Raw genomic sequence first — 21,466 nt, 5'->3', positions numbered from 1 at the left:
AGACTCTGCAGCTTAGAGGGAACATTGATGATGACTTTCCTGGATCACCAAGTTGTCCTTTAGATGCTCACAGACTGTTTACTTTAGAATCTGCCCAATTATTTCCCCTGTGACAAGGGTCGGACTGACTGGCCTGTAGTTTCCTGGATCATCCCTTCTCCCTTTTTTTGAAAATTGGGATAAAATCTGCTTTTCTCCTGACTTAGCATTAGCTCACTGTGAGCTTTGGCCTCTCTGATGGCTTACCTACAGGTCCTACAAACCCACAGATACTCTTCTTTAGAGGTGTGTCCTTGCCTCATTTCTTTAACATTTACTTTTTTTCTTTCTTAGCATACCACAGAGAAGTTCTCTGTTAATTCACATTGGCTTCTTGGATCCCCTACCATGTTTCCTTCTTGTGGGACTAGCGATGGCTTGAGCTTGCAAGAGCTTTTGTTTTAGGACAGCCCACTCGTTACTTGCTCCTTTTCCATCCAGAAGTCCTGTCCATGGAATGGTTCTAATCATGTATCTGAGTTATTAAAATTTGCCGTACTGAAATCTAAAATATACATGTGGCTATGAATTGTAGTGGTCCCCCACAGCAAAAGAAATTATAGCAGGACATGGTCACTTCCCCCTAAGGTCCCACTACCTTCACCCCATCTACCATCTCCTTCTAGTTGGTCGATATTAAGTCAAGTATGCTAAGCCTCTCGTAGCTTCCTCCATCACTTGATAAAGGAAGTTGTCAGCCAGACAGGTCAAGGATCTGCACGACTGTGGATGCTTTGCAGAGTTCGTCTCCCAGCACACATCAGGGAAGTTGAAGTCACCCATAACTACCAGGTCATGTTGTTCAAGGTGGGCAACATCCACTTCCTGGTCAGGAGGTCTGTGACAGACTCCAACCACAATACTGTTTGTCCTTCCTTCCCTTATCTTCACCCAGATACTTTCCACTGGGCTGTCGCCATCCTCCTCCAGTATTTCCTGACAAACAAACCCTCTCCTCACGTAGAGTGCTACTCCACCTCCTCTTCAATCTTTTCGGGGAAGGGAGGGGTTAAACAACTTATATCCATCTGCTAATACATTCCAGTCATGGGATTCATCCCACCAAGTCTCTGTAAAACCTACGAAATCATACCTCTCCATCTGCATTAGAAGCTCAAACTCTTCTTATTGCCCAAGCTTTGGAAATTGGTACATAGACACCTGGAGCCTTTAGCTCCATTAGTCCCTTTGGCTCCATTAGACCTGGCAGTCCCACGTGGGCCTATGTTGTTTGCTCTCCTTAGTTTAAATCCCTGTGTTGGTCATGTCCTTCCCCTTGTGGTGTCAGTTTAAAACCCTCCTGATAAATCTCCCCAGGTTTGGTGTAGTGGTTAAGTGTGTAAACTATTACCTGGGAGAACTGGGTTTGATTCCCCACTCTTCCATTTGCAGCTGCTGGAATGGCCTGGGGTTAGCCATAGCTCTCACAGAGCTGTCCTTGAAAGGGCAGCTTATATGAGAGCGCTCTCAGCCTCACCTACCTCACACAGTGTCGGTTGTGGGAGAGAAAGGTAAAGGAGATTATAAGTCGCTCTGAGATTCAGAGTGAAAGTCAGGGTATAAATCCATTTTCTTCTTCTTCCTGTCAAACCCATTCTTCCCTGACTTAGAGAGAAGAATTGCAGATTTATACCCCGCCCTTCTCTCTGAATCAGAGACTCAGAGTGGCTTACAATTTTCTATATCTTTTTCCCCCGCAACAGACACCCTGTGAGGTGGGTGGAGCTGAGAGGACTCTCACAGCAGCTGCCCTTTCAAGGTCAACCTCTGCCAGAGCTATGGCTGACCCAAGGCCATTCCAGCAGGTGCAAGTGGAGGAGTGGGGAATCAAACCCGGTTCTCCCAGATAAGAGTCCACGCACTTAACCACTACACCAAAGGTGAAGTCCATCAAATGCTAGTAGGTTATCATCCAGAAAATCTAGTCCATGGTCCAAGAATCCAAATCACTCCTGCTGGCACCTTCATTATAATCTTCTCCCATTGTATGACAGGAAGGATTGAAGAGAACACCACCTGTACCTCCATTCCCCCCAGCTTCTATCCAAGAGCTTTATTGTCAGTCTCAATGCTTTAGATGGTGCTCACCGCCATGTTGTTGGTTCCCATGTGGACCACCACAAAATGGGTAATGCTCTGTAGGTTTTATGAGTCTGGGGATCCTGTCTATAATAGCTTTAATCTTCACCATTGGCAAGCAACAAACCTCTCAGGCCAGGGGGTCAAACATAGACACATGATGTTCCATACCCCTCAGCAGGGAGTCACTCATGACCAACACCTTCCTTTTCCTTCTCATGCAATTTCTTCATATCCCCTGTCTACCTCCCTTTGTCTTCGTTGTCTTTGCGATAATTCTTCTGGCAGTGTTTCCATCTCTGCCTCCACCACAAGGGCCTGGAATGGATTCTTTAGTTCTAATGGCATCGATTGCTGTCTAGCTTGATGCCTTTGGGGTCAGGCCGTAGCACTCTGAGAAGACTTGTTAAGACAGTTAACCACACTGTTGCCCTTCAACTGGTCTCTCCTTCCCTATGCAATGTCAGCTCTGGGACTATCCTCAAATAAAAAAGACTTTCAGGATGTTCAGAAAGTTGGCTTTATTGATAGAGCAGATGCTTCACACAAAAGTGTCAGAACTAAAGGCACCTGGGAGGGATCCAGGAATATATAACTTAACTCGGGCCATTACATTGCCTGCTTTAAATTAAAATTGAGAAACCGTCAAAGCACATACAAGCTATTTCTCACAATACTTCTGTTTTGCAGACAATGGGCAGCAAAACTGTCTCCAGGAATAGATAACAATGACCTTGACCACCAGACTGTGTATCTACTTCTGGGGTGTAGTGCATACTTATGTATTACACAGAAAAGCTTAGGAGCAAAGCAGTGAAAGAAGCCTGGTAAATAAATGTATAACAAAACATATAAAATGGCAAGGACCCTTAACATGTAGGACATCAAGACTTCTGTTAATGAACTCCTCCCCTTCCTTGATTTCATGGAGAGTAGTAATCCTTTCCTCCAGTCTCTGAACCTTCTCCTCTGAGTCCTATCAACATACACTTCTGACAAACGTAGTCTGTCTTGTCCTCAGGGAGGAAGGCAAACATTGAACCCTCTCCACAGGTGACTGGAAATGGTCTGTGAGCATTCATCATCACTTCCCAAGTGGAGTCTTTCACCTAGAAATACCTTGGTGTTTTTTATTTCAGTGAGTAAATGTGATTTTATATAAACTGTGTGGCACTGAACACTATTTGACATTTTTGCAGTAATAAAATTTAACGACATTTCCAGGTGGTCTCTTCCCCTGTGGATGTGACATTTCTTCATGGGAAAAAACATATTCTTAAGGGTGCGAGTAAAATAAATATACCTAATGAAACGTGGTACTTGGTTGGACATGTGTGTTGAAGACCAATGTATGGTGAGGAGGCAATAGTGAATTTTCTATTTGCCCTTTACTTGCACTTTCACTCTGTGGCAAGCTATAACTTCCAAAGGCCAATTCCCAGAAAGCTACTGAGCTCAAATACGGAGTAACATAAACAGACAGTCTAAGTGAGACACCTGCCCCAGACAGGTACTTGACTCCATATTTTGTATTCAGAGAATAACTATTGGCCTCTGTAAAAGCCTTGCAAACACACCTCCTTAGCCATTCAAATTTTGCTGATGGTTCTGGATCTGCATGGGAAAACCTCAGCTCATGCCTCCCCCAGAACACATTCACCTCCATGAGTCCTCAGAGATCTGAAGGAATAAGACATTTGCTTCTGCTGTATTTTGTATCTACCACCTTGCCTGTAAAACCTAAGTAATCATTAATAAACACACAATTTACTTCTTCCTGAGCTAGCATTGCCAACCTCCAAGTGAGGCCTGGAGAGCTCCTGGTATTACAACTGAACCCCAGATTACAGAAATCAGTTCCCCTGGAAGAAATTCGTACTTTGGAAGCTGGACTCTATGGCATTTTACTCTTCCGAGAGCCCTCCCCTTCCCAAATTCTGCCCTCCCCAGGCTCCACCTCCCAAATTTCCAGGTATTTCCTAACTGAGAGTTGTCAACCAAAGCCTGGGCACCCTCTTTGAACCTGAAATCACAGTCTGGTTGGTCCAACCTCTGAAAAGATAACAAGCATTTTTTCTTTTTTTAAAGTTTAGGGTGGTTGGTTCACAAAATTTTAGCCAGCAGCACAGGGATTTTTGTCTCAGTTCACAAATTAATTGATAAGGCTTTCCCCCCATCCACTGGAAACAGTGGAGGACATGGGCACCTCCTTCTGGGGCCCATATAATTGAATTCTTCTGGTTCAATCTTTTTGAAACTTGGGAAGGTTTTTGAGGAGAGGTACAAGCAACTATGCTGCAAATTTGGTGTAATTATCTCAAAAAGGAAAAAAAAACAGCCTCCCCAACTCCCAGATACCCTTGGATTGATTCTCCATTATAGTTTATGGGGCTTATTGACTATAAAAGTTCCCATCCTATATCTATATCTATAGTTATTTCTGACTCTCCCATTGGCCTGTGATGCTCACCTCCTCAACCACTGGCCCATCAGCTGCCACTCAACTGTTCTTACATCCTATTGGCTGAGACTACTCCTCTCCCTCGCCAATGCTGGCCCAGCCACATCTTTCCTGTCAAAATAAAAAAAATGCCTGTCTCTCCTCAAGTGGAAGCAAGCTGATAGGTGGCAGCAGCTATCTGGAGGAGGCCTTGGCCACATGAAGAGGCTGTTCTTGCTGCTCATCCTCCTTGGTTACTTGGTGGCCGGCAAGCTACTGAGGTGACCAAATGGGGAGGGATGCCTTTTCTTCTCATCCTCATGACAACACAGATAAGGATTGAGTCACTGGAAAAGCTGCCTTTGCGTCCTATTGGCCCATCCCACCAAGTCCTCCATTTTCCCTCAGTGGCTGTTGCTAGGCAACCATAGCATTCCAAGATTGGTTCTGTCAGTAAATGGCAGGGTAATGAGGCCCTTTCCAGGTCTTTTTTGGGGCCAGTCCTGACTAGGGTTGCCAGCTCTGGGTGACGATGCTACCTGACTGGCATGACTTAACTAGGCCTGGCTGCTTGATCCCATTCAGTAGCAGCCCCCCTATCACAGCCAGTGTGACAGCAGTTAGTGCTTCAGAGCAGTGTCTGCCAGACCCAGGTTCGTGCTGTGGAAGCTGACTGAGTGATTTTGGACCATTCGTTGATGTTCAGCCTAACCTGACTCACAGGGTTGTTGTGCTGATCACCCCTATTGTTGCACACCCCTGTTGTGCTCTTCAGTATGATTTGTAAGCTGCCCTGAATCACAGAGAAAAATGAAATATAAATATTTGAAAAACTAAGTAGTTTGGGCAGGTTGATAATATTTAAGCAACTTCCTGTTTGATAGGTTAGGCAAAGTTCTGACAGTGATTGTTCCTCCTCTTATCTTTGACTTCTATTGTTGGTTGACATATTTGACTTTTTAAAAATGCAAAGTTTTTATCCCCCTTAAGTGCTGGTATGTTTTCTAAGGCTCAGCCCAGGGTGACAGGTCTAATTGAGGCCAGATCTACCAACATAATGGAAAGGGGAGGGCAGACCTGATCTCCAGAAGACTGGTCTACCCATGTAAAGGATGACATTTCCTGTAATAAAATTTGACTATTATGTTTTCTCTTATAATATTTAAATTATTCATAAAATATAATTTAAATATAGTTTAAAATAATTAATTCTGAGATTTTTACAACATTATGGAAATAATCTTTAAAAGCTAGTTTACATGATAGTCAAATGTAGACTCGCTCACAACTTTAAGGCTACTAGCTTTTTTCATTCATGGGGGGAGAATTTTGTTCCCAACACTGTGAAGCAGCTTGAAGGGAACTTTACTATCAACTGCAACAACTCCAAAGCGGCCCCTAAAGATCATCTCCACTCAGGCATTTCCCACACTCACTCACAGGTGCATCAATTCTCACCCCTTTTGGCAGCCTTTAAACATTTTCATATGACCCCCAACTTCTTTACTTCCCTACCATCGAGGGGTGGCTTTTTCTCCAGAAGTGCCCACATTTGCAGCGATCATGCCAGTTTGCATGCTCATTGGCCTCTTTGCTTCACATGCTGGCTTTGGCTGGGAGGAGGGTCTCTCAGGGTCAATACCTTTGGAATCAAGGACATGAAGGAAAGGATCCACTTAGAGCTGCAGGATGGAATGCCCTCTAACACTAACTAGTACAATAGAAAAAGGATTCCAGTAGCACCTTCAAGACTAACAAAATGTGTGGCAGGGTATGAGCTTTCATGAGTCACTGCTCATTTCGTCAGAGACAGCTAGAATGTGAGTTCATCTTTCCTCTATATTTGAAAGTGAAGTAATTTCAAATGCCAAATAATATTAGCAGGCAAATAACAATAGAAGGTGTGATTGGATTAGATATGATATGCAGAGAGGTAGTTGTTGTTGTTCAGTCGCACAGTCGAGTCCGATTCTTTGCGACCCCCTCGACAAAGTCATGCCAGGCCCTCCTGTCTTCCACCATCCTCTGAAGTCTGCTCAAATTTGTGTTTGTTACATCAGTAACACTGTCCAGCCATCTCATCTTTTGCCAACCCCTTCTTTTGCCTTCTGTTTTTCCTAGCATCAGGATCTTCTCCAGGGAGTGCTCCCTTCTCATTTGGTGGTCAAAGTATTTGAGCTTCAGCTTCAGCATCTGACCTTCCAGGGAACAGTCTAGGTTGATTTCCCTTAGGACTGACTGATTGGATCTTCTTGCAGTCCAAGGGACTCTCAAGAGTCTTCTCCAGCACCACATCTCAAAAGCATCTATTCTTTTGCGCTCCGCCTTCCTTATGGTCCAGCTCTCACAGCCATACATTACTACTGGGAATACCATCGCTTTGACTATATGGATTTTTGTTGGCAGGGTGATGTCTCTACTTTTTATTATACTGCCCAGGTTCGCCATAGCTGTCCTCCCAAGGAGCAAACGTCTTTTAATTTCATGGCTACAATCACCATCTGCAGTGATCTTGGATCCCAGAAATGTGAAGTTTGTCACTGCTTCCATGTCTTCCCCTTTTATTTGCCAAGGTGCGATGGGGCCGGATGCCATGATCTTAGTTTTTTTGATGTTGAGTTTCAAGCCTCCTTTTGTGCTCTCCTCTTTCACCCTCAACAAGAGGTTCTTTAGGTCCTTCTCACTTTCTGCCATTAGAGTAGTGTCATCTGCATATCTGAGGTTGTTGATGTTTTTCCCGGCAATCTTAATTCCGGTTTGTGCTTCGTTGGCATGAAGAAATCAGCGTTGGTAATGAAACAGGAAACCTGATCTCTAGTCCAGCGGTTCCCAACCTTTTTGGCACTAGGGACTGGTTTTGTGAAAGTCAATTTTTCCACAGATGGGGGTGGGGGGGTGGTAATGGTTTCAGGATGACACAATTGTGCACTTTATTTCTATTAATTTGGTGTAGTGGTTAAGTGTGAGAACTATTATCTGGGAGAACCAGGTTTGATTCCCCACTCCTCCACTTGCAGCTGCTGGAATGGCCTTGGGTCAGCCATAGCTTTCATAGGAGTTGTTCTTGAAAGGGCAGCTCTCTCAGCCCCACCAACCTTACAGTGGGAGGAATATAAAGGAGATTGTAAGCCACTCTGAGATTCGGAGTGGACAGCAGGATATAAATCCAATGTTTTCTTCTTACATTGTAATATATAATGAAATAATTATACAATTCACGACCCGGTTGCTAACAGGCCACGAACCGGTACTAGTCCACGGCCCAGGGGTTGGAAATGTCTGCTCTACTCAATCCAGGTGCGCTTCCCTTGTAGCAGGCCGTCCCTGGGTATCATTCTGGCCTTTCCAATCACCATTCTCACCATGGCAGGAGGTAGTTGCTACAAGACAAGCCCATTTTTATTTTTGTTTGGCAATCTAACAGTACATCCCTGCTTTTCCGCTTTGCTTAGAGTCGCAATCACTGGCATGAGTGAGTCAGAAGTTGTGCCAGCCCAATGTAGTCTCAGGCAGCAAAAGTCATTCAAAAGCGCATAGTCTCTCTGCCTAGACTTGCTTCTGTGGAAACAGCTGCTTGTGTTTTTATGGGATGATGGAGATTTTCCACCCAGCTCTGCACCATTTCCTTTCTCTGACTCATGTTCCCTGTTTAGAATAATTCCCTGCCATGGTGATATCACAGACAAGGTCCCTTTCCTTAGCTTTCAAAACTGCCCACCATTCTCCTAGGCCTAACAGTAAAGATGTTATAAATCTCCTGGAGTGACGACCATTCACTCCAGAAATCACTTGGTATAATAAGAGCAAGTCCATGCTAACACATATCTGGTTGGGTAATAGGCCATGTCTGTGAGGCAGAACCTGCCATTTTAGTCTCTATTGTCACTCTATAGTTTTGGATTTTATAGATTTTAAATTGGTCTTTTGTTGTTTTTATTGTTGATTATTTTTTATGATGTAACCCACCCTGAGCCTGTTCTATGGGAAGAGCGGGCTAAAAATCTAAATAAATAAATAAATAACTAGCCAAATGATATAGGATTTGTGTTGCTTTGCTCTTTGGATGCCACAGTCCAACGTTTCCCAGACTGCAGCTGCCTTTCAGGTTTTTGTGTGTATTGTGGTAGTTCCAATGATTGTGCTGCTGGTGCAATCAGTTCACACTTACATATGCTCCCCCCCATCACAGTTACATTGGTTCACATTTACATTGAGGATTGATTTTCCATGGGTTTTCTTTGAGGGGGGTGGATGCACTGAAGCATCACAGTGTTTCAGTGGCTTCAAGGGAGCTGCACAACCCCCATTTCCTGCCCATCATACCCCACCATCCTTCCAAGACAAGCCTGCTCCAGTCTCCAGTGCCTGTGCCCTTTCTTGGGGAAGAGGCTCCATGAAAGCCCCCCTCCTCTCTCTGGTTCCCTCCTTTGGGCCTTCCTTCAGAGTTAGCCAGTGTCATTTGATGAAGCTGTCCTGCAATACTTGGGCAAGGTGTGATCCCCATACATAAGAGTAGCATCATTGGCTTTAGTATGCTTTACTCTGGTGTAAAGTGAGGGGTGAGGACAGTATCCAGGGCATTCAAAGTAGCCAAAATATTGCTCTCTCCTCCCTCTCCCTTCCCCCATTGAGGTTTACAATTCATATGTATATCTTCTTTAGTCTCTCTCCGTATTGTTCAGGTACGTCACAAGAGCTGATTTTGAAGTAACTGGAATGGCAGAATTCTTCCTCCCTCCCCAAAGATCTCCTTGAAGATTGACTCTGAGCCAGCTCCCTGTATGAGCATAGCTTCAGGATCTGGTGTCGGGCCTCCCAATGGGACTGACTGTTTCAGAGCAAGCACCCTCCAGTACTGAAATGTTTCAGCGCTGCCTGGCATGCAAATATATAATTTAAAAGTTCACCACCCAGTGTTCAGATTCTGAGCAAAAAGCTATCTTGTGAATTTTTTCCACAGTGGGGAAAAAAGATACAGGAAAAACCAGTTTAGGAAAGAATGGGGAGGAAACAAGGAAAATCCAAGACAGCACATGGATGTTAATGAAGTTGTTTGAACGCATGGAAAAAACCCAGTAACATTGGGGAAGGAGAATGGAACAGTAAGGCAATCTGAGAAATGCCACCCAATTCTTTGATGACCAGTACAAAAGCACAAGCTGGAATTAAGATTGCCGGGAAAAATATCAACAGCCTCAGATATGCAGATGACACTACTCTAATGGCAGAAAGTGAAAGTGAGAAGGACCTAAAGAACCTCTTGTTGAGGGTGAAAGAGGAGAGCACAAAAGTATTCAACATCATAAAACTAAGATCATGGCATCCAGTCCCATCACACCTTGGCAAATAGAAGGGGAAGACATGGAAGTAGTGACAGACTTCACATTTCTGGGATCCAAGATCACTGCAGATGGTGACTGTAGCCATGAAATTAAAAGACGTTTGCTCCTTGGGAGGACAGTTATGGCGAACTTGGGCAGTATAATAAAAAGTAGAGACATCACCCTGCCAGCAAAAGTCCGTATAGTCAAAGCAATGGTATTCCCAGTAGTAATGTATGGCTGTGAGAGCTGGACCATAAGGAAGGCTGAGTGCTGAAGAATAGATGCTTTTGAGATGTGGTTCTGGAGAAGAATCTTGAGAGTCCCTTGGACTGCAAGAAGATCCAATCAGTCAGTCCTAAGGGAAATCAACCCAGACTGTTCCCTGGAAGGTCAGATGCTGAAGCTCAAATACTTTGGCCACTAAATGAGAAGGGAGCACTCACTGGAGAAGATTCTGATGCTGGGAAAACAGAAGGCAAAAGAAGAAGGGGACAGCAAAAGATGAGATGGCTGGACAGCATTATTGATGTAACAAACACAAATTTGAGCAGCCTTCGGAGGCTGGTGGAAGACAGAAGGGCCTCAGTTGACTTTGTCGATGGGGTCGCAAAGAGTTGGACTCGTTTGTGCAACTGAACAACAACAACAACAAAATAATGATGATATTATAGTGGGGGTCTGCTATAGACCACCAAGCCAGGCAGAGGACTTGGATGAGATACTCCTACAATAGATTGCAAAGTTCTCCAAGAGAAGGGACACAGTGTTCATGGGAGATTTTAATTACCCGGGCATCTGTTGGAAGTCCAACTTTGCTAAAAATGAAAGGTCAAATAGATTCCTGACTTGTCTTGCTGACAACTTCCTTTTCTAGAAAGTAAAGAAGGAAACAAGGGGATCTGCTATCTTGGACTTGATTCTCAACAAAAAGGAAGAATTGATTGATGAAGTGCAAATAGTGGGCACCCTGGCCAGCAGTGACCATGTAATTTTGGAATTTACAGTCTTAGGGAAGGGGAAAGCTATACGTAGTCAGACTTATAGGCTGGACTTCAGAAAGGCAAACGTCAACAAACTTAGAGCTATGCTGGGTGAAATCCCATTGTCAGAAACACTTAGGAAGAAGGGGGGGGGGGTTCAAGAGGGGTGGGAATTTCTTAAAAGTGAAATACTGAAGGCGCAATCACAGACAATTCCTATGAGAAGAACAAATGGAAGAAGCCAAGGTGGCTTCATAAACAGTTCTCTTAAAACTTGAGAAATAAAAAAGACTCCTTTAGGAATTGGAAGGAGGGCCTTATAACCAAGGATCAATATAAACAAATCACCAGCGCTTGTAGAAAAAAAGTTAGGAAAGCTAAAGCTTAGAATGAGCTTAGGCTGGCCAAAGATGCTAAAAGATGCAAAAAACAACATAAAAGTGTTTTTTTTTCTTATGTTCAGGGTAAGAAAAAGATCAAGGACTGGAATTCCCATCTCACTGAAGCCAGCGAAGTGATTGCACCCTGTCGTTCTCTGTGCTCCTGGGCAAACTCATCCTCCTGGTATACAGAGGAAATCCACGGGATGAAACATGAGCTCTGATGACTAGAGTGGGTTTGACAGCGTACTTGTGACAAGCCGGCTCAAACAACTCAAGATGTTGGTGAAGTCCTAATAGATGGTAGTGAAGGCTACGAAGAGGGAGTTCTACTCAGCCTCCATCGCATCCGCGGGCTCACGCCTAGGGTTGCTAAGTCCCTCCACTGCTGGCAGTGACATCATCACGCTGGAGACATTGTGCTGGGGACACTCTAGGAGTTGTGGCAAAATTCTATGGTACCATAGAGCAAGTTGAAAGAGTCACGACCAGAAACCAGAAAGAGTCACACCAGAAATGCTCTAGAATTTGCAGTAAAATGCTATGGTACTGTAGAGTTTTTACTGCGACTCCTAGAACATCCCTGGTGTGATGTCCCCAGCATGATGATATAACTTTTGGGTGACGTTGTCATGCCAGGGACAGCACACGGCAGTGATCCCTCCAGTGGCCTGCTCCCTGCAGCCAAGTTGGGACCCTCCAGGCTGGGGGATCCCCCACTCCCCATGGGAGCTTGGCAGGCCTATTCACACCAAGCTCAAATGTTTAAAATAATTTGGTCACTGATTTCTGGGGTGCAAACTCTGCTCATGGACATGATATGTGATTGGATGGTGAGCTTGGGGAGATCCAAAGCAAAAATCATGAGGATCCATGAGGATCCGTGGTTCAAAACCAAGTTTTTGGTCCTCGGTGCTGCAACAAAGGTGTGGATCCATGATTTCTGTGGTGCAATCTCTGCCCATGGACATGATATGTGATTGGATGGTGAGCTTTGGGGGATCCAAAGCAAAAATCTTGAGGAACCATGATCCGTGGTTCAAAACCACATTTTTGGTCCATGATGCTGCCACGAAGCCGTGGATCCATGATTTCTGTGGTGTAAACTCTGCTCATGGACACAATATAAGAATTGATAGTGATCTTGGGGTGGCCCAAAGCAAAAATCATGAGGCTCCATGGTTCAAAACCAAGTTTTTGGTGCTACCACAAAGCCATGGATCCACGATTTCTGTGTTGCAAACTCTGCCCATGGACACGATATAAGAATTGATGGTGAACTATGGGAGAATCCAAGGCAAAAATCACGAGGATCCATGAGGATCTGTGGTTCAAAAACAAGTTTTCAGTCTATGGTGCTGCCAAGAAGTCATGGATCCCTGCTTTCAGTGGTGCAAACTATGCCCAAGGACATGATATGTGATTGGATAGTGAGATTGGAAGGATCCAAAGCAAAAATCATGAGGATCCATGTGAATCCATGGTCCAAAGCCAAGTTTTTGGTCCATGGTGCTGCCAAGAAGTCGTGCATCTATGATTTCTGTGGTGCAAACTCTGCCCATGGACATGATATGTGATTGGATGGTGGGCTTGGGGGGGATCCAAAGCAAAAATCATGAGCATCAATGAGGATCCATGCTTCAAAACCAAGTTTTTGGTCCATGGTGCTGCCACAAAACCTTGGATCCATGATTTCTGTGGTGCAAGCTCAACCCATAGACATGATATGTGATTGGATGGTGAACTTGGGGGGATCCAAGGCAAACATCATGAGGATCCATGAGGAACCATGGTTCAAAACCAAGTTTTTGGTTCATGGTGCTGCCACAAAGCCATGGATCCATGATTTCTGTGGTGCAAACTCTGCCCATGGACATGATATGTGATTGGATGGTGAGCTTGGGGGGGGGGGGGGGGTCCAAAGCAAAAATCATGAGTATTCATGAGGATCCGTGGTTCAAAACCAAGTTTTTGGTCCCTGATGCTGCCAAGAAGCCGTGCATCTATGATTTCTGTGGTGCAAACTCTGCCCATGGACATGATATGTGATTGGATAGTGAGCTTGGGGGGATCCAAAGCAAAAATCATTGAAATCCATGAAGATCCGTGGTGCATAACCACGCTTTTGGTCCATGGTGCTGCCATGAAGCCATGGATCCACAATTTCTGTGGTGCAAACTCTGCCCAGGGACATGATATGTGATTGAATAGTGAGCTTGGGGTGACCCAAAGCAAAAATTATGGGAATCCATGACGATCCATGGTTCAAAACCAAGTTTTTGGTCCATGGTGCTGGCACAAATCCGTGGATCCATGATTTCTGTGGTGTAATCTCTGCCTATGGGCATTAGAAGTGATGGTGAGTTTGGGGGATCCAAAGTAAAAATCATGAGGATCCATTAGGATCCGTGGTTTGGAAACATGTTTTTCCACTGTTGTAGTACCACAGATTCATGGAGGCACGATTTTTCTGGTGCTACCTATAGTCTAAGACAGAATCTACAGCATGATGGTGGTTTCATTTCATTTAACCATAAAAATCGTATGAATTCATGAGGATCTGTGCTTTGAAACCCTGTTTTTGTACTGGTGAGGCACCACGGATCCGTGGAGGCATTTTTGTGGTCCTGCCTATAGTCTAAGGATCTACAGAATAATAGTGGTTTGATTTCATTTCAATGTTAAAATCGTATGAATTCATGAAGATCCATGTAGATCCGACTTTTACCCAGACGCGTTCCAAATCAGAGTGGAGTCCTTGCCACCAGGACGCTCCGTGTCTCCTAGAAAGTGCTGGCGAGAATGAATAACGTTTTGAAACTTGCGAATGTAACTAGAAGCTGGTGACTGCCTGAACCCCTCGCTGAGGAAGGAATCGGACACGAGCGATTCCCAAACCGGCGGGACTCCGTCAGAGGTGGCGGCAAGGAGCCCAATCTGATTTGGAACTGTTGAAGAACCAGCACCTTTGCTTTCAACACGAAGAGGTCCTCCTGTAAATGTGCCAGTCTACAGATGTACTGCCACATCCACAGGACAGCCTCTTTGGACACCATCCGCTGCAGCAGCTTCCCTCATCCCATGCAAAGCTTTCCAAAGGTCTCAGCCCGCAGAGGGAGAAGACTGACAGTTGCCAGTTACCGCCGCATTCTTCATCAGAACCCCTGGGACGTTGACTGTTAAGCGCCGCCGCTGCTTTGAGAGGTCGCCGGGCAGGCGGGAGGCGGAGAGGCAGCCGGAGGCGTCAGGCTGAGCGCGGGGACTGCCCGCCCCGCAGCTGCCAGAGGGAAGCGAGAGTCCCAGTGGGGAAAGGGGGGGTTAAGCAAAAAAACCAGAAGCGCAGCATCTTCCTTGGCCCTGGTCGGGCTGCAAGAGTTCTCCCCCCTCCCCATTGAGGTCACCATTGATCGCGCCACGATCCAAGTCTCCAAATATGGATCTTGGTGGGTGTGTTTCTCTCCGCCTTTGCTAGCCTGTGCGATGATGGTTCGAAGGCTGCGCATTTTTGTCCACCTGGGTCAAACCCCGTGTTTGTTGGGAACAGAACAGCCCCCAGAGGAAAGCAGGCCTGGCCCGCGGGGACTGAGATCAACTCCGACAATCGTGCTGCCCGAATGAAAGAAGTAAGCAAAGTTGTAGCGGAGGGTCAGATTTCAGACCAAGAAAGTTTTATTCACACACACACACACACCCTCCCAGCAGCTTCCAGTTTTATAATTAAATTTATACAGGGGTAATTTCGTAGGAAAAGAGGTACCAGCGCTTGTCCCAACTCATTTGCATAACTCATTTGCCTATACCACACCCCCCTGACATCAGGGAAGGTGTTGCTAAATGATATCAGTTTAGCATCTGCCTTCAAATGCTTCTTGGATTAGAATTGTCATCATCAAACGTTGACTCCCAACATACTTTTAAAATTGCTTTCTCCTCTGTGGCCACAGTGGCATGATGAAGATTTCCATCTGACTTATATGTTTTGGTTATTTCCCCATTTTTTGTGGGGAAAAACATTAGAAAGTTTGTCAAATCTTAAAGCTCAGCAAAATTCTCACAGGGAGTTTGAACAATGGAGCCCAGAAGCTATTAATGGGCAGGAGGGTAAGAAAGAAAGCACAATAAAATGTAGAGGTTCCAGGCCTCCACTCCTGTGAGCGCCTGCCTAAAATGAGGCCTGAATTTATATGAAATGACTGTATTGTGCTAGGGTTGCCAGCCTCCAGGTGAGGCCTGGAGATCACCAGCTTTTACAACTGATCTCCAGCTGGCAGAGATCAGCCCCCCTGGAGAAAGTGAGCTATAAATAGTAACCACTTTCCCCTGGAGAAAGTGGCTGCTTTGAAGGGGGGACTCTATGGTACTGTAATTGTACAAAGCTGAGGCTCTTCCCCTCCTCAAACCCCACCCTCTTCCAGATTCACCCCCAAAATAGACAAGGAAGTTCTCCTTTCCATCATTTTTGTTGGCAGGTGAGAGGGGAGGCCAAATTTGCTTAATGGAAGAGCCTCATAGAATAAATATCAGATAGCTGCAAGACATGAACATTGAGAAAGAAAGAAAGAAAGAAAGAAAGAAAGAAAGAAAGAAAGAAAGAAAGAAAGAAAGAAAGAAAGAAAGAAAGAAAGAAAGAAAGAAAGAAAGTAGATGGGGAGAGGAGGGAGAGAGAGGTGGAAGGATTGAAAAAGCAATTTAAAGAGAGAAATGCCTTTTCCAAGCCAGCCAATGTGGTGGGGGTGCTTCAAGAACCACACAATATGTATGAAAGCCCCATGTGGCTCCCAAGCTGCAATTTGGTCACCTCTGGTGTATACTATATAGTTTTTAGTGCATGGCTCTCTAATTTGTAAGCCTGCTTTAGTAACTGTTGGTCGCTTGTTGTTGTTATGTATTGGTGTAAAATGGGTAATTTCCTTTGAGTCTCAGCAAGAAAGGCAGACAATAAGTAGTATAAGCAAACCAACAGTCTGGTTTGGAACTGGTGGTAACATGCTATTCAATTAATCATTGGGCTGGCCAAAGGAGCCAGCTCTCAATGTCTTGAATAAACATTGTTCATTTTTTCAACTTTCTTTAAAAAGAAGCGTATATGAATGTACACATGCATCACAGCATCTGATTTGATGCATGACTTGTGCTCTGGAAAAGTTCTGTTAAAACAGAATATGGAGAAACTGTTTTTTCAATTGGCTAAGGTGTCAGACAAGGAAGTATTTAATCTTCCTATTGGTTCAATCTATATTCAGAACATATCATTAAGGAAAACTGGATTAGATTTAGATGGAAGTGGAGTGAAAATTAGTACAAGGGATATTAACAACATGCAAGGGTCATTTTGTAGAAAAACAGGTGTTGGAGCTCATTAGCACAACTCATTTACATATGCCATACATCCCTGACATCACCGGAAGGTGGACTAAATTCTATCAGCTCAGCATCTAAAATGCTTCTAGAATTATAATTGTCCTAATTAAACCTGAGTCCCATCATACTTTTTCAATTACTTTCTCCTGTGTGGCCCCAGTGGCATGATGAAGATATCCATCTGTCTGCTCTATATGTTTTGGTTATTTTCCCATTTTTTTGTGGGGGAAAATATTAGAAAGCTTGTCACATCTTAGAGTTTAGCAAAATTATCACAGTGAGTTTGAACAATGGAGCCCAGAAGTAGGGGGGGGGGGGGGTTGGGGGAGGGGCTTAAGAAAGAAAGAACACAATAAATTTTAGAGATTCTGGAGCTCCACTCTGGTGAGCTCTTGGCCAAAATGTGGCCTGACAATGAGATATACAGATGACATCACATTACTGGCATAAAATAGTGAAGACCTGAAATGACTACTGATGAAGACTAAAGGAGAAAATGCCAAAGTAGCAACTAGAACATCAAGAAGACAAAAGTAATAACTACTGGGGAGCAAAGCTCCCTCTAAACTGCGGAGTCTTGAGAGCAAAAATTCTATTTTGTGAATTAACTGCATTAAATTTGTGAACAAGGGGTTTGGGTACTGCATAAATTAGTTTGCTCTGGGGCCATGATTCCTGAGCTAAGACAAAAATGTGTGAGGTGGAGGCTAAAAACTTGTGAGCTACCTCACACTAACTCAGTTTAGATGGGACACTGCTGGAGAATCATACAACCTTAAGGTTGATAATGAAGAAAATGAAATTGTTTGAGGTTTTTTTTTCTTGGTTCAATAATCAACCAAAGGGGAGACTGCAACCCAGAAATCAGAAGGAGACTGAGACTGGGAACAGAAGCCATGAAGAAGTGAGAAAATTAGGCTTGCCAGCCTCCAGGTGGGGCCTGGGGATCACCTGCTTTTACAACTGACCTCCATCTGGCAGAGATCAGCTCCCTGGAGAAAATGGCTGCTTTGTAGGGTGGACTCAGTGGAACTGTACCATACTGAGGACCCTCCCTTCCCCAAACCCCACCATTTCCCAGATCCACCCCAAAGTCTCCAGGTATTTTCCATCACTGACATGGCAATCCTAGGTGACTAAGATCAATATATGAGCAATATATGGACGTTGTGTACCAGGACTGGGACAGTATGTATAATAATATGTAATTATTAATAGTAATAATAATAATATGTGCTTTTGGATTTGTCTGGAGTCATGATTGTATATAATAGCAGTGTGGTTTTGAAAGAGGCCATTTGTATACTCTTGTGCTATATTTGTAGGAAAGATATTTTTCTATGGTATAGTTCTTACATACAAAATTATAAAAATCTAAAAAAATCATCACACAGCCATATTGTTATAGTGCTTTGTTTTGCTTTGCGTGGTGGATTTTGGTTTTTTCATTTGCCAGTGTTGGCATGGATGCTAGCCAATAGATACTAGTACCCATAACTAGGGTTGCCAGCTTTGGGTTGGGAAATACCTGGAGATTTTAGGGCTGGAGTTTGGGGAGGACAGAGTTTGGGGAGGGGATGGAGCACAGTGGGGTTCAATGCCATAATGTCTACCCTCCAAATCAGCCATTTTCTCCAGGATAACTGACCTCAGTTGTTTGGAGAACAATTGGAATAATAGGATGGCAACCCTACCCATAAGGCAACTGGCATCAGAGGAGAAATCTGCTTATTGCGCTATTCCCCCCCCCCCCCTGAAAATTGCACATATTGTATCTATCTGTCCCCTCCCAGTTCTGCTCTATATGGGCTGAGCCTCACATTTTACGAGACACTAGCTGATGCTGGGAAAGTTTACTGATTTTGCTGACACAAATTCCACTGTATGTGTAGTGTACCAAAATGGACAGATCAACACTGCTTTGTCTGGGCACTGTCTACTCACTTATTTGCACAAAGCAATTTATCCCAGTTTATCCCAAATTTCTATGGGAATTTATTCATACATGGGCACAAAAAGAGAACCTGAATCATGCTAGGATTGCCAGGTCCAACACAGGAAATAATAGGGGACTTTGGAGGAGGAGCCTGGAGACTTTCACACTCCCTAAAATAAATACATAAATAAAAATACAGCAGTGCAGTTCACCTGAATACAGTCTTCATTTCCTCATCCTCTTTTTTGCCTTAAAAGGGTTCCCCAGCAGCTCTATTTCTATACTACAACAGGTCACTTGTTAGCCTTTGGTAGCATTGCCAAGCATGGCTTTATTACGGGACGCAGGGCTTTTTTAGTAGAAAAAACCCAGCAGGAACTCATTTGCCTATTAAGCCACATTCCATGACATCACCATTGTTTCACACAGGAATTTTTGTAGAAAAAACCCCAGCAGCCACTCATATGCATATTAGGATCTGTTTACTCAACATGGCTGGTAGCCTACTGATCCAGGCAGTTTCCATGGCTACAGCTTGAGACATGTCACAAAGAGGTGCACTCCCTGTCTCCTAAGAGTCACACTGCAGCAAAACTGCAGAGGAACATTTGGGAGATGGATTTGGTGGACATGCCAAGCCTTGAAGATTTCCTAGGTAAAAATGGGCATATTATTTGAAAACAGCCAGCCACAAGACTGAATTTTGGACTGTCCCTCTAATCAAGCCAGTTCATCCGTTGGGCACACTAGAGAGGACTTTTTGCCTGGCAGCCCCGAAGCTTAAAGAATGTCCTCTCCACGAAGGTGTGTCTTGCCCGATCGCTTTCAACTTTCATTGGCAAACCTGACTGCAAGCACACTTCTCCTCCTTCTGAGGGGTGGGTTTCTTTTTGCAAAAAGGGCGGGGAGGGGTTTGGTACAGTGATCAAGTTTGATTCTGCTTTTTGAGGTAGTCTTCCATTCATAAAACAAGAAGAAGACTAGGAAAACTCTAGATTAATTTTCCGGAAAAGGGGAGGAGAGAGCTCCAATCCACTGGACTAGGAAGTTTTCTGTGGCTTTGGGAGATCTCGCCCTATCCCTACGCTCTACTCTTGCAGGGCGTGGGAAAGGAAGTGAAGGAGTCCCCCAGTGGGCTGAGGGGAAAAGGGCCCTCAGTTCCCAGTGTGGCCTTGAAGTCCTCCTTTTCATTTCTCCACCAGACTGAGGCAAGGTGGCAGGAAAAAGCCCAGGAGAGAGGAGGAGAGCTGATCCAAAGGCGTGCGGAAGGACGGGAGAAGCTCCAACAGGCAAGTTCTTCCGCGAAAGCAGGAGGGCTTGCAGTGTAAGCAGGGGGTACCTGGCTTCTTGAAGCCTGGCGGGATGCCAGGCCTCGAACCTCCTGATGATGTCGGCTGGCAGAAGCCGGCAGCAGTCGGCTATCGAGAGCGGGTTGTGTTGCGGGCATCTAGGGGGAGGGGAGTGAAAGCGTGAGCAAATGGAATCCCGAAGGCCCGTTGCTTGAGACAGCGAGAGCCCCGGGTGCATTAAGGTCCATTAGGTCCGTGGAGCGAGGATGCCCATCCCTTCAAAGGGACAGGGCGGGTGCTCAGATGCCCATCCCTTCAGAGGGACAGGGCTGGGCTGCCCATTCCGTTCCTACCGATGGACCGCATGTGTGTAGGGGTGGGCACGAAGCGGCTCACAGACTGGGCTTCATGGCTAATTTTAGCGGGTTCCTGCTTGACGAGCTAAAGTTGGTGGCAGCCTGCCGTCACCAGCTTTCCGGAACTTTCCATAGTCTGTGGCGGTTTGTCTTTAGAGCACAAAGCAGGGATTTAATGCAACTCGGAGGCCCTTCAGTCTGCTAGCTGCCCTTCAGCTTTGGCAGGCACCAGAAGACACGGCCTGACAAGCCCTCCGAGTGTCATGGGTGCTGGGTGCCCTGCAGAAGAAGCCGAGCCTGCAGAAGAAACTGTGCCCCTGCCACCTGCACCAGTGCCCCTGCCTCCTGCTGGAGAAGATCTAAGCCCCCCTGCCTCGCCCTCTCGGGTGGCTCATGTGCGTGACCGCCTTCGTCAGGACCTCAGGGATCGGAGGAGGGTGGCACGCTCACGAGCAAGACGCTCCCTGAGCCCTGAGTTTTGAAAGGATTCTGTCCCTTCTAGGAGTGAGGGTGCTTGAGTCTCAGCAGGATCCTGGCTGCCCTCTGCGTCAGCAATTAGCCCAAATGGGCAACAAACAGCAGAGGGCTATATAGCTGTGGGCTTTGAGAGAAGGCTTTGTGGAAGCAACTAGTCACTTACCTGATGTTATAGCATTCACTTCGGCTTCTGACTTCGGCTTCTGGACCCCCTGACTCTGGCATTGACTTCTGGACACCCTGACTTCGGCTTCTGAACCTCTGATCTACGATACCTGGACTTTGATTCGGTTTTGGCGCTTTGGACCCTCCTTGCTACCCAGCTACAGACCTTGGACTGCCCCTGGACTTTGCCTGGCCTGGCCCCAGCCCGTGACACCGAGTCTGACAGCCAGTTTGGTGTAGCGGTTGAGTGCCCGGACTCTTATCTGGGAAAAGCGGGTTTGATTCCCCACTCTTGCACACGCACCTGCTGATGTGATATTAACCGTTTTCACACACAGCTCACCTCGGAGTCACATCCCTCTTCACTTCGCAGCATCTGTTTGGATTTCCCACCGTCTGCGCCGGAGGAGCAGGACGAGCCGCGGCTTCTGCGTCGCAAACAGAAATAGCTAAAACCCAGTTTCCCTTTGCAACGCAGAGGCCGCGGCTCTTCCCGCTCCTCCGGCACAGATGCTGGAAAATCCGACCAGACGCTGCTCAGTGAAGAGGGACGTGACTCCGTTTTGAGCTGTGTGCGAAAACGGTTCTTGAGTCAGTCACAAGTTCTCGCAGAGCTGTTCCTCTCAAGGGCAGTTTTTGT

This window comes from Heteronotia binoei, chromosome 1, assembly GCF_032191835.1.
Source record: "Heteronotia binoei isolate CCM8104 ecotype False Entrance Well chromosome 1, APGP_CSIRO_Hbin_v1, whole genome shotgun sequence".
Taxonomy (NCBI): Eukaryota; Metazoa; Chordata; class Lepidosauria; order Squamata; family Gekkonidae; genus Heteronotia; species Heteronotia binoei.
The sequence above is the reverse complement of the archived record's forward strand: the minus strand, read 5'-3'. Positions refer to the sequence as shown.